Source organism: Carcharhinus amblyrhynchos, chromosome 3, assembly GCF_965287045.1.
Source record: "Carcharhinus amblyrhynchos chromosome 3, sCarAmb.v2.hapA, whole genome shotgun sequence".
NCBI classification, from domain to species: domain Eukaryota; kingdom Metazoa; phylum Chordata; class Chondrichthyes; order Carcharhiniformes; family Carcharhinidae; genus Carcharhinus; species Carcharhinus amblyrhynchos.
The window spans coordinates 117587993-117598040 of NC_137326.1; positions in this window are offsets into that span (position 1 = coordinate 117587993).

Below are 10048 nucleotides of genomic sequence, written 5' to 3' on the forward strand. Positions count from 1 at the left end.
TTCTTGGACTATTGCAATAAGTCTGGTGCTGGGGCACCTGTAGTGCAGTTTGGAAGGGACTTCCAGGATTCTGATTCAATGACAGTGAAGGAACGATTTGCCTCCAAGTCAAGATAAGGGTGTAAAACAGAACAATGGTTAATGTGGAACTGGGGAAACAGCCCAGGAAGAATTGTCTGGGCTGACTTGCCTTAACGGCCTCGCCAGTGGAGGTATTTTCTGGTAAGGATCACGTATCAATGGAGTTTTTCAACCTCAGCTTCAGTACAAAAATTTTCTTGTGGAAAAGAATCATTTTCTTTTTGCCATCCAACATGCATTACAAATTTATGCAGTTTAGGAAGTATGACCACATAATTGTGAATAAACAGAAAAAAATTGCAATACTTCACAGAAAATAATTTATATGTTTTTCTGAGCACAGGACAAAGCAGCATATACATCAGTATATTAATACTGCAACAACATTCAAGGAGTTTGTGAATAGCTGACATCCTCTTGGGATACTGGCCTTCAAGTGATACCTAAATAAAACATCAAGGAAGAACATGTAGTCATAGCAGAATTTGAGTGTTAAAAAAGGCAAGGATGCATTGTGTTAATTTTGGACTTTGTTTCAATATAATGTGCACTCATCTCATCATTCATGGCACTCAAAGTAATGCAGGGAAGTATGCGTTTAACTTGGTGTTGATTTATCCTTTCAGGAATTGACTACTGGCTGATATTGCAGAGATTTGTGTGTGTCCTACACAAGCTTGGGCTAAAGAAGCGGAATGCTTTCATCATCTTCAAAAACATGGAAATAACAGTGTGGGTAAATGATTATGACTGCAATTCCTCATGCACTATGTAGGAGAGTTGTCTAATTACCTCTTTAATGGAGTGTACTCTCATATATTTGGTAAACTTCTTCTCTGACCTGTATTCCTGAATGTTCTACATGAAGGAATAATATCTGGTTGGTTCCATCCTCCTTTAATGGTAAACATAGAACCATAGAAACCCTACAGTGCAGAAGGAGGTCACTCAGCCCACCAAGTCTACACTGACCCTCTGACAGAGGGAGGGCGTGGAAGCATTATGGTTAACACTGCTGCCTCACAGCGCCAGTGACCTGGGTTCAATTCCTGGCTTGGGTCACTGTGTGAAGTCTGCACATTCTCTTTGTATCTGAGTGGGTTTCCTCTGGGTGCTCCAGTTTCATCCCACAATCCAGAAGATATGCTGGATAGGTGCATTGGCCATGCTAAATTCAGTGTACCCAAACAGGTGCTGGAGGGTAACGACTATGGGATTTTCACAGTGACTTCATTACAGTGTTAATGTAAGCCTACTTGTGACAATAATAAATAAACTTCAAACTTTAATCTTCCTGGAAACAGATACACCTTATAATTCTGACTCCAAGCACTTTTCCTGTTTACAACCAGGAAGCTTTGAGTCACAGTTCCTCATTATAATATATGAAAATTAGTTTAGTCAAAACCCGAACGACTACAACAATGACCAAACAGCATGGCTGATTGATTGATTGCCAGGTGAAAACTTGGTGTAAATGTCTTCTGCCAAAAAAAATCCCAGCTTTGGTTTATTCTCTGGTATTACTTCATAGAATCATAGAATCCTACAGTGCAGAAGGAGTTCATTCGGCCCATCGAATCAAAAAGAATGCTTCCTTTATCAAAGAATCACAGAATGAAACAAATGGAGGCCTATTTGCCTACTGTGCCTGTGTCATTTCGAGCTCTCCAACTGCTCCCAGTTCACCTCATCTTCCCAGAGCCTTTGTATTATTTATCCAATTCCCTTTTGAAATTTCCTGTAGAATCAGTTTCCAGCACCCTTGCAGGATACACATTCAAGATCACAACTCATGTGTAAAAATGGTTTCCTCATGTTGCCTCGAGTTCTTTTGCCAATCACCTTCAATCTGTATCCTCTGGTTACTAACTCTTCTGCCAGTAGGAATAGGGTAAGTGAGGATTAAGATAATGAGAAATTTATTCACTCAAAGGACTGTAAAATTTGGAACTCTATCCTAGTGGATTATGTGAGCTCCATCACTGAATATATTTAGTGCTAATGTATGCAGAATTTTGATTTCTCGGTGGAATCAAAGGAAGGGGAGCAAGCGGGAACGTGAGGTTGAAGTTGGAGATCAGCCATGTTGAATGGCAGAGCAGGCTTGAAGGGTCTTAGAGTCTACTCCTGCTCCTACTTCTTATATTCTTAACACCAACTTCTCCAGTCTTTCCACATAACTCAAGTTTCTTAACTTCTGATTCTAGTAAATCTCTTACACTGCATGGTGACACAGTGGCTAACACTGCTGCCTCACAGCACCAGAGACCCGAGTTCAATTCCAGCCTTGGGTCACTGTCTGTGTGGAGTTTGCAATTTTTTTCTCTGAGTCTGCATGGGTTTTCTCTGGGTGCTCCGGTTTCCTCCCACACTCCAAAGATGTGCAGGTTATCTTGATTGGCCATGGTAAATTGCCCCTTAGTATCAGGGGGACTAGGAGGGTAAATATGTGGGGTTATGAGAATAGGACCTGGTGGAATTGTTTCGGTGCAGGATCAATGGGCCAAATGGTCTCCTTCAGTGCTGTAAAATTCTATGATTCTGAACCTCTGTAAGGCCTTGAAATCCTTCTTAAAGTGTGGTACCCAGAACTGAACTCAATAATCAAGCTGCGACTGGCTAATGCTTTAAAAGATTTGCATAACTTTCTTGATGTTGTGCTCTATAGCCAATGAGCCCATATGTTTTCATTTTAATTTGTGACTTTCAAGGTTTTGGGCAGACGTACCTCAAAGTCTCTGTGTTCACGCATCACCTTTAAAATGATCTTATTTTGGTTTGTATTGCTGCTCCTAATGCTTCTGATCAAAATGTATCTCTTGGCATTGCTTAGCATTAAATTTTATCTGCTGTATGCCTGGCATTTCACCAGTCTATGTCTTCTTCAAATAAAAACAGAAAATGCTGGAAATACAGGGCAGGTACAGCAGCATTAATGGAGGGAGAAACATCAACGTCGTTAATGTTTCTCCCTCCAGAGTTAATGTCACTGATTGATGCTTTCTCATTAGAGCTGGAAATTCTTTGAGATGCAGCACATTTTTAAACAAGTACAGAGGCAGGAAGATGGAGGGGCTATGGAAATAGCAAGAGTAACATTTTCCCTCTTGCTACTTCCTCAGTGTACCCAAAAAGACGCTGGAGTGTGTCAACTAGTGGATTTTCAGAGTAACTATATTGCAGTGTTAATGTAAGCCTACTTTTGACACTAATAAATAAAAATAACAAATTTAAAAAAACACACAGTGCCATTCAGTTAGCAGGATGGAGAGCAGGCAGAATAAATTGACAAAAGGGATAAAAGGTAAAGGGTTTGGGGGGGACAATGAAAGAAACAAAACAAGCTTCTAGAGGAGCTGAGAATGATAAAAACAGAATCGTTAAAGGCAATTGTTCTCTGGTAAAATGAGAGTTATGGTTAAGATTAGCATTTTCTGTTTTCATTTCTGATTTCCAGCATCCAGGGTATTTTGCTTTTATCTGCCCTCCTGAAGTTTGTTATGATTCAATGTTTACTACATTTCTGAGTTCATCACATCTGGAAAAAATTGAAATTAAGTCCTGTATACCTAATTCCTGGTCATTAATATATGTATAAAAGTCGTCCCTTGTACCCGCTATTGAAACACTATTGAATCCATCTCCCCGGTTTAAAAAAAAAGTACTCATCATTATGAATTCAAGAATAGGAGACTGGCAAATCATTTTAATTCAAGGTAAGAGTTAATTTGCATTTAGGAAATGCCAAGCTTGAGTGCTGCTTAGTGAGTTACAAACTGACCTTCGATGCAAACACTTAAAAAAGATTTGGAATCATATTTCCCAGATCCAGTACGTGCCTAAGTTATTGTTCTGCAAAGATTTTAGGAAGTTGCTGAGGATCAAGACTACTAAATCTGTCTTCAGGTCTGACGAAGGGCCATCCTGACTCGAAACATTGACTCTATTCTCTCTCCACAATTCTGTCAAACCTGCTGAGATTTTCCAGCATTTTTTGCTTTTGCTGCTAAATCTAATAGTGCCTTTCTGTGAATTGAAACGGTTAACTGAATGGCAGTGTTTTTTTAATTTGTTATTTTTATTTATTAGTGTCACAAATAGGCTTACATTAACACTGTAATACTCTGAAAATCCTCTGGTCGACACGCTCCAGCGTCTTTTTGGGTGCACTGAGTGAGAATTTAGCATGGCCAATGCACCTAACCAGCACATCTTTCAGACTGTGGGAGGAAACGGGAGCACCTGGAGGAAACCCACACAGACACGGGGAGAATGTGCAGATTCCGCACAGACAGTGACCTGAGCCAGGAATCGAACCTAGGCCCCTGACGCTGTAAGGCAATAATGCTAACTACTGTGCTGCCCACTGTCTCCAGAGGAGGAAGATTTTATGACTCGCAAGAAACTGAAGATGACACAAGCACGCGATTTGAAGAGCTGGTTTCTTTGTATGGAATGTGCAATAAATATTCCTGAAGGTTACCAAGTACTTTGATGCTAATAAACTTTATTTAGCTTAACCTCACCTCCTGCAGCTAGATCAGTGCAAGGACTTTTTCTGCCATCATGAACATTGAACTACCTCTTTCACAAGATTCAGTTTAGCCTTCACTCATATCAATCATATCTGGGCCTCCGCACTAATTGTGTATTCTTCTTTCCTGTAGACAGGCCAACTGTTTACGAAAGACTGCAATATATACTTTGTTATTGACTGACTTTGGCTCATCCTAAAGCATACAATGTACTATCAGCAAGACATGAACAGCATGATGAAATAAACTGGTGCATATTGACTTGGTGGATAAATTCATTATCAGTTTATCCCCCTTGATTTACTCAGGTCCCTGAACTGTTGCCACAAGCATTTTCACTTTGTGCTGCCATAAGTCTTCCTTCTCAGTTTAAAACGGAGCTACAAAAACTTGTAAGGACCTTGTGATAGTGTGCTTCCAGAAAGTAGGGCATTTTGGTAAATTGCCAACCAAGGATACAAAAATAGCAAAACCAACCCCAATGCTAAAACTAAATTCATTGATTGGTTCATCTGATTTACAATTAACTTGATTAAGTTATCCTCAGGGATCGGTGCTGGGTCAACTGTTATTTGTTATTTATATTAATGATTTGGATGAGAATTTAGGAGGCATGGTTAGTAAGTTTGTAGATGATACCAAGATTGGTGGCATAGTGGACAGTGAAAAAGGTTATCTAGGATTGCTATGGATTCTTGATCAATTGGGCCAGTGGGCTGATAAATGGCAGATGGAGTTTAATTTAGATAAATGCAAGGTGATGCATCTGGTACATCAAACCAGGGCAGGACTTACTTAATTAATGGAGAGAGTTACAGAACAAAAAGATGTAGGAGCGCAAGTTCATAGCTCTTTGAAAGTGGAGTCACAAGTGGATAGAAGGCCTTCTTGATGAAAAGGCATTCAATATGTTTGGTTTCATTAGTCAGAACATTGAATACAGGGGTTAAGACGTCTCGGTGAAGTTGTACTTTACATTAGTAAGGCCACACTTGGAATACTGTGTACAGTTCTGATCACGCTATTACAGAAAAGATTTTATTAAACTAGAAAGAGTGCAGAAAAGATTTACTAGGATACTGAAAGTACTTGATGGTTTGAATTATAAGAAGAAGCTGGATAGAGTGGGATTTTTTTCCCTGGAGCAGAGGAGGCTTAGGGGTGATCATATAGAAGTCAATAAAATATTGAGGGGCATAGATAAGGTGGATAATCAACATCTTTTCCCAAAGGTAGGGGAATCTAAAACTAGAGGGCATAGGGTTAAGGTAAGAGGGGAGAGATAAAAAAGTATTCAGAGGGGCAATTTTTCACTCAGAGAGTGGTGAGTGTCTGGAACAAGCTGCCAGAGGCAGTAGTAGAGGTGGGTACAATTTTAAAATGTGTATAGAAGGATATGGGCCAAATGCGGGCAATTGGGACTAGCTTAGTGGTAAAAGCTGGGCGGCATGGACAAGTTGGGCTGAAGGGCCTGTTTCCATGCTGTAATCCTCTATGACTCTATGAAATGGTGATTTCCTTATCACAGAGACAAATAGACAAATTACTGAGCTACTGAACAGCCAGCAGATTTGTGGTAAAGATTAGAATAAGCAAATTTTCTAAAGTCTAATACACAACTAAGGGTTTATAGGGTTATTTGTCACAGCAAAAAAAACAAACACAACTATTTTATCACAATGATTTTGTGATAATTTCTTTAGATTGGCTATTAAATGATTGTGGCTTTATCTTCAAATTGATTTTCATGATCCTACATCTGTATTGCTTATGGTAGTTCAATTATAAAGTAGTTAATATATTTTGGATATATAATCATGTTTGCAATCAGGAACTTGTAATGATTGATCTAACCTTCAGATATGGGGCTTCTCCAATGTGCTTGGCTTTTTCCTCATCACCTGATTTCCCCCACTGTCATTTTTCTTTCTTCAGTTCATCTGATTCTGGAAAATCTGAGAACGGTCGAGGTTTATAGCAGAGCAAGGGAGATATTTTGAGCATTGGATCTTTGCTGAGTCTATCCAGGGCTATTTTGTTCACTCTCCATACCCCTTGAAGGAGGCAATCTCATTCCTGCTTCAATTTGGAGTTAATTCCAGCCTTACCGCACAGAACTCAACCTCCATTAGACAAAGCCACTCCTGTCGTGGGAGAGCTGTTTTAATTATGGGGAAGGTGATGACCTAGTGGTATTATTACTGGATCATTAATCCAGAAACTCAGCTAATGTTCTGAGCACACAAGTTCAAACCCCGTCACTGCAAGTGGTGAAATTTGAATTCAGTAAAAAACATCTGGATTTAGGAATCTATTGCTGACCGTGAAATCATTGCCAATTGTCAGAAAAACCCATCTGCCTCACTGATGTCCTTTAGGGAAGGATATAAGAACATAAGAACATAAGAAATAGGAGCAGGAGCAGGCCATCCGGCCCCTCGAGCCTGCCCCGCCATTCAATAAGATCATGGCTGATCTGTCGTGGCTCAGTTCCACTTTCCCGCCCTCTCCCCATAACCCTTAATCCCTTCTCTTATCAAAAACCCATCAACCCGCTTCTTAAAAATATTTAGCGAGGCAGCCTCCACCACTTCAACGGGCAGAGAATTCCAGAGATTCACCACCCTTTGAGTGAAGAAGTTCCTCCTCAACTCCGTTCTGAACCGCCCCCCCTTTATCTTGAGGCTGTGCCCCCTAGTCCTACTGTCTTTTTTGAGCGGGAAGAGTCTTTCCACCTCTATCCTATCCATCCCATTCATCATCTTATACGTCTCAATGAGATCTCCCCTCATTCTTCTAAACTCTAACGAGTACAAGCCCAGTTTATTCAGCCTCTCCTCATAGCTCAACCCCCTCAACTCCGGTATCAGCCTAGTAAACCTCCTCTGCACTCCCTCCAAGGCCAAAATATCCTTGCGCAGGTGCGGCGCCCAAAACTGCACACAGTACTCCAGCTGCGGCCTCACCAATGCCCTATACAGCTGCAGCAAGACCTCCCTACTTTTATATTCAATCCCCCTCGCTATGAAGGCCAGCATCCCATTCGCCTTCCTGACCACCTGCTGCACCTGCAGGCTGGGTTTTTGCGACTCATGCACAAGGACCCCGAGGTCCCTCTGCACCGTCGCCTGCTGCAGTTTTTCGCCACGTAAGTAATAGTCCTTCCTACCATTCTTCCTACCAAAGTGGACCACCTCACACTTGCCAACATTAAATTCCATTTGCCATTTCCTGGCCCATTCGCCCAGCCTATCTAGATCCTTCTGCAGACTCTCCACACCCTCCGCACAATTTGCCTTTCCCCCAATCTTGGTGTCATCAGCAAATTTCGACACCCTACACTCGGTTCCCTCCTCCAGATCATCTATATAAATGGTAAATAGCTGAGGCCCCAGCACCGACCCCTGGGGCACCCCACTAGTCACCAACCGCCAATCCGAATAGCACCCATTGACCCCCACTCTCTGCCTCCTATTTGACAACCAGTCCTCTATCCACGCTAACACCCTACCCCCAACTCCATGTCCTCTGACCTTCTGCAGTAACCTCTTGTGAGGTACCTTATCAAACGCCTTCTGAAAATCCAGAAAGACCACATCCACCGGCTCTCCTCTATCCACCGCCCTAGACACATCCTCATAGAACTCCAGTAAATTTGTCAGACACGACTTCCCTTTAATGAAACCGTGTTGCGTCTGCCCTATCAAGCAATTCCCTTCAAGATGCCTCGCAATTTCCTCCTTAATGACGGATTCTAACATTGTACCTACCACAGACGTTAAACTAACCGGCCTGTAATTCCCCGCCTTTTGCCTGGCACCCTTCTTAAACAACGGCGTAACATTAGCCGTTTTCCAATCCTCCGGCACTTCCCCGGAATCCAGCGACGTCTGGAAAATAACCACCAAGGCATCCACTATCACCTCCGCCATTTCTTTCAGAACCCTCGGATGCATTCCATCCGGTCCTGGGGACTTGTCCACAATCAGCCCCTCCAGTCTGTCGCGCACCACCTCTCTAGTAACAGTAATGTCATTAAGACCCTCCAGTCCTACCACCTTTCCATCGCTAACACCCGGCAAATTATTCACGTCCTCCTCCGTGAAGACAGAAACAAAAAAGTTATTCAAGACCTTAGCCATATCCCCATCCCCTACCACTAGGTCCCCTTTCTCATCCGCTAAGGGACCAACGTTCACCCTAGCCAGCCTCTTCCTTTTTATATATTTATAAAAACTCTTGCTATCCTTTTTTATATTAAGCGCTAGCCCAGCTTCATAGCTCCTTCTACCCTCCTTTATCAACTTTTTTGTCAATCTTTGTTGACATTTAAACCTTTCCCAATCCTCTTCTCGCCCACTGCTCTTAGCTACTCTAAATTCCTCCGCTTTTAATTTAACACTTTCCTTCACCTCCTTCGTTATCCACGGCTTATTACCTCTCTTCCTACTGTCCTTTTTAACCATCGGAATAAATTTCTGCTGAGCACCAAGAAAGATCTCCTTAAAGATCCTCCACTGCTCCTCAGCAGACCTACCTTCCAACGCGCTCCCCCAGTCCACATTCGCCAATTCTTCTCTCATCCTACCATACTCCCCTCTATTCAAACAAAGGACACGTGTCCGGGAACCCACTTTCTCCTCCTCCATCTGCAACAGAAACTCCACCATACAATGATCACTCTCTCCAAGAGGATCCTTCACCTCAAGGTCCCTAATTCTACCCGCCTCATTACATAGCACCAGATCCAAGATAGCTCGCTCCCTCGTCGGCTCCAACACACACTGTTCCAGGAAACTATCCTGGCAGCATTCCAAGTACTCCTCCTCGAGCCCACCTCGTCCAACATGGGTCGACCAATCAATATGCAGATTGAAATCCCCCATAACTACGGCCGTCCCATTCCTGCACGCCGCACTTATTTGCGCGTTAACAGCCCGCCCCACCTCCAGATCATTATTCGGGGGCCTATAGACGACACCCACCAGCGTCTTCCTCCCTTTGCTGTTCCTAATCTCCACCCACAACGATTCCACTTTCTGCTCTTTGGCTCCGATATCATCCCTTGCTACCACCTTGATGCTGTCCTTAATCAGCAGAGCTACGCCACCCCCTCTTTCCTCCTGCCTATCCTTCCTAAACACTTGATAGCCCTGTACATTCATCTCCCAGTCCCTGTCACCTTGCAGCCACGTCTCTGTAATGGCCACCAGATCGTATCCATTTGTGTCGATCTGCGCCACCAGCTCATCCACTTTATTCCGAATGCTTCGTGCATTCAGATAAAGCGCTTTCATCCCAGCCTTCTTCTGGACCCTATTTGCCGTAACGCCACCACTTGGGACATCCTCAGCCTCTTCCCTTACCTGTACCCTATCCTTAACTGTAGACCTCCTAACATCACCTACCCTCGCACCCTCCCCCCCCCA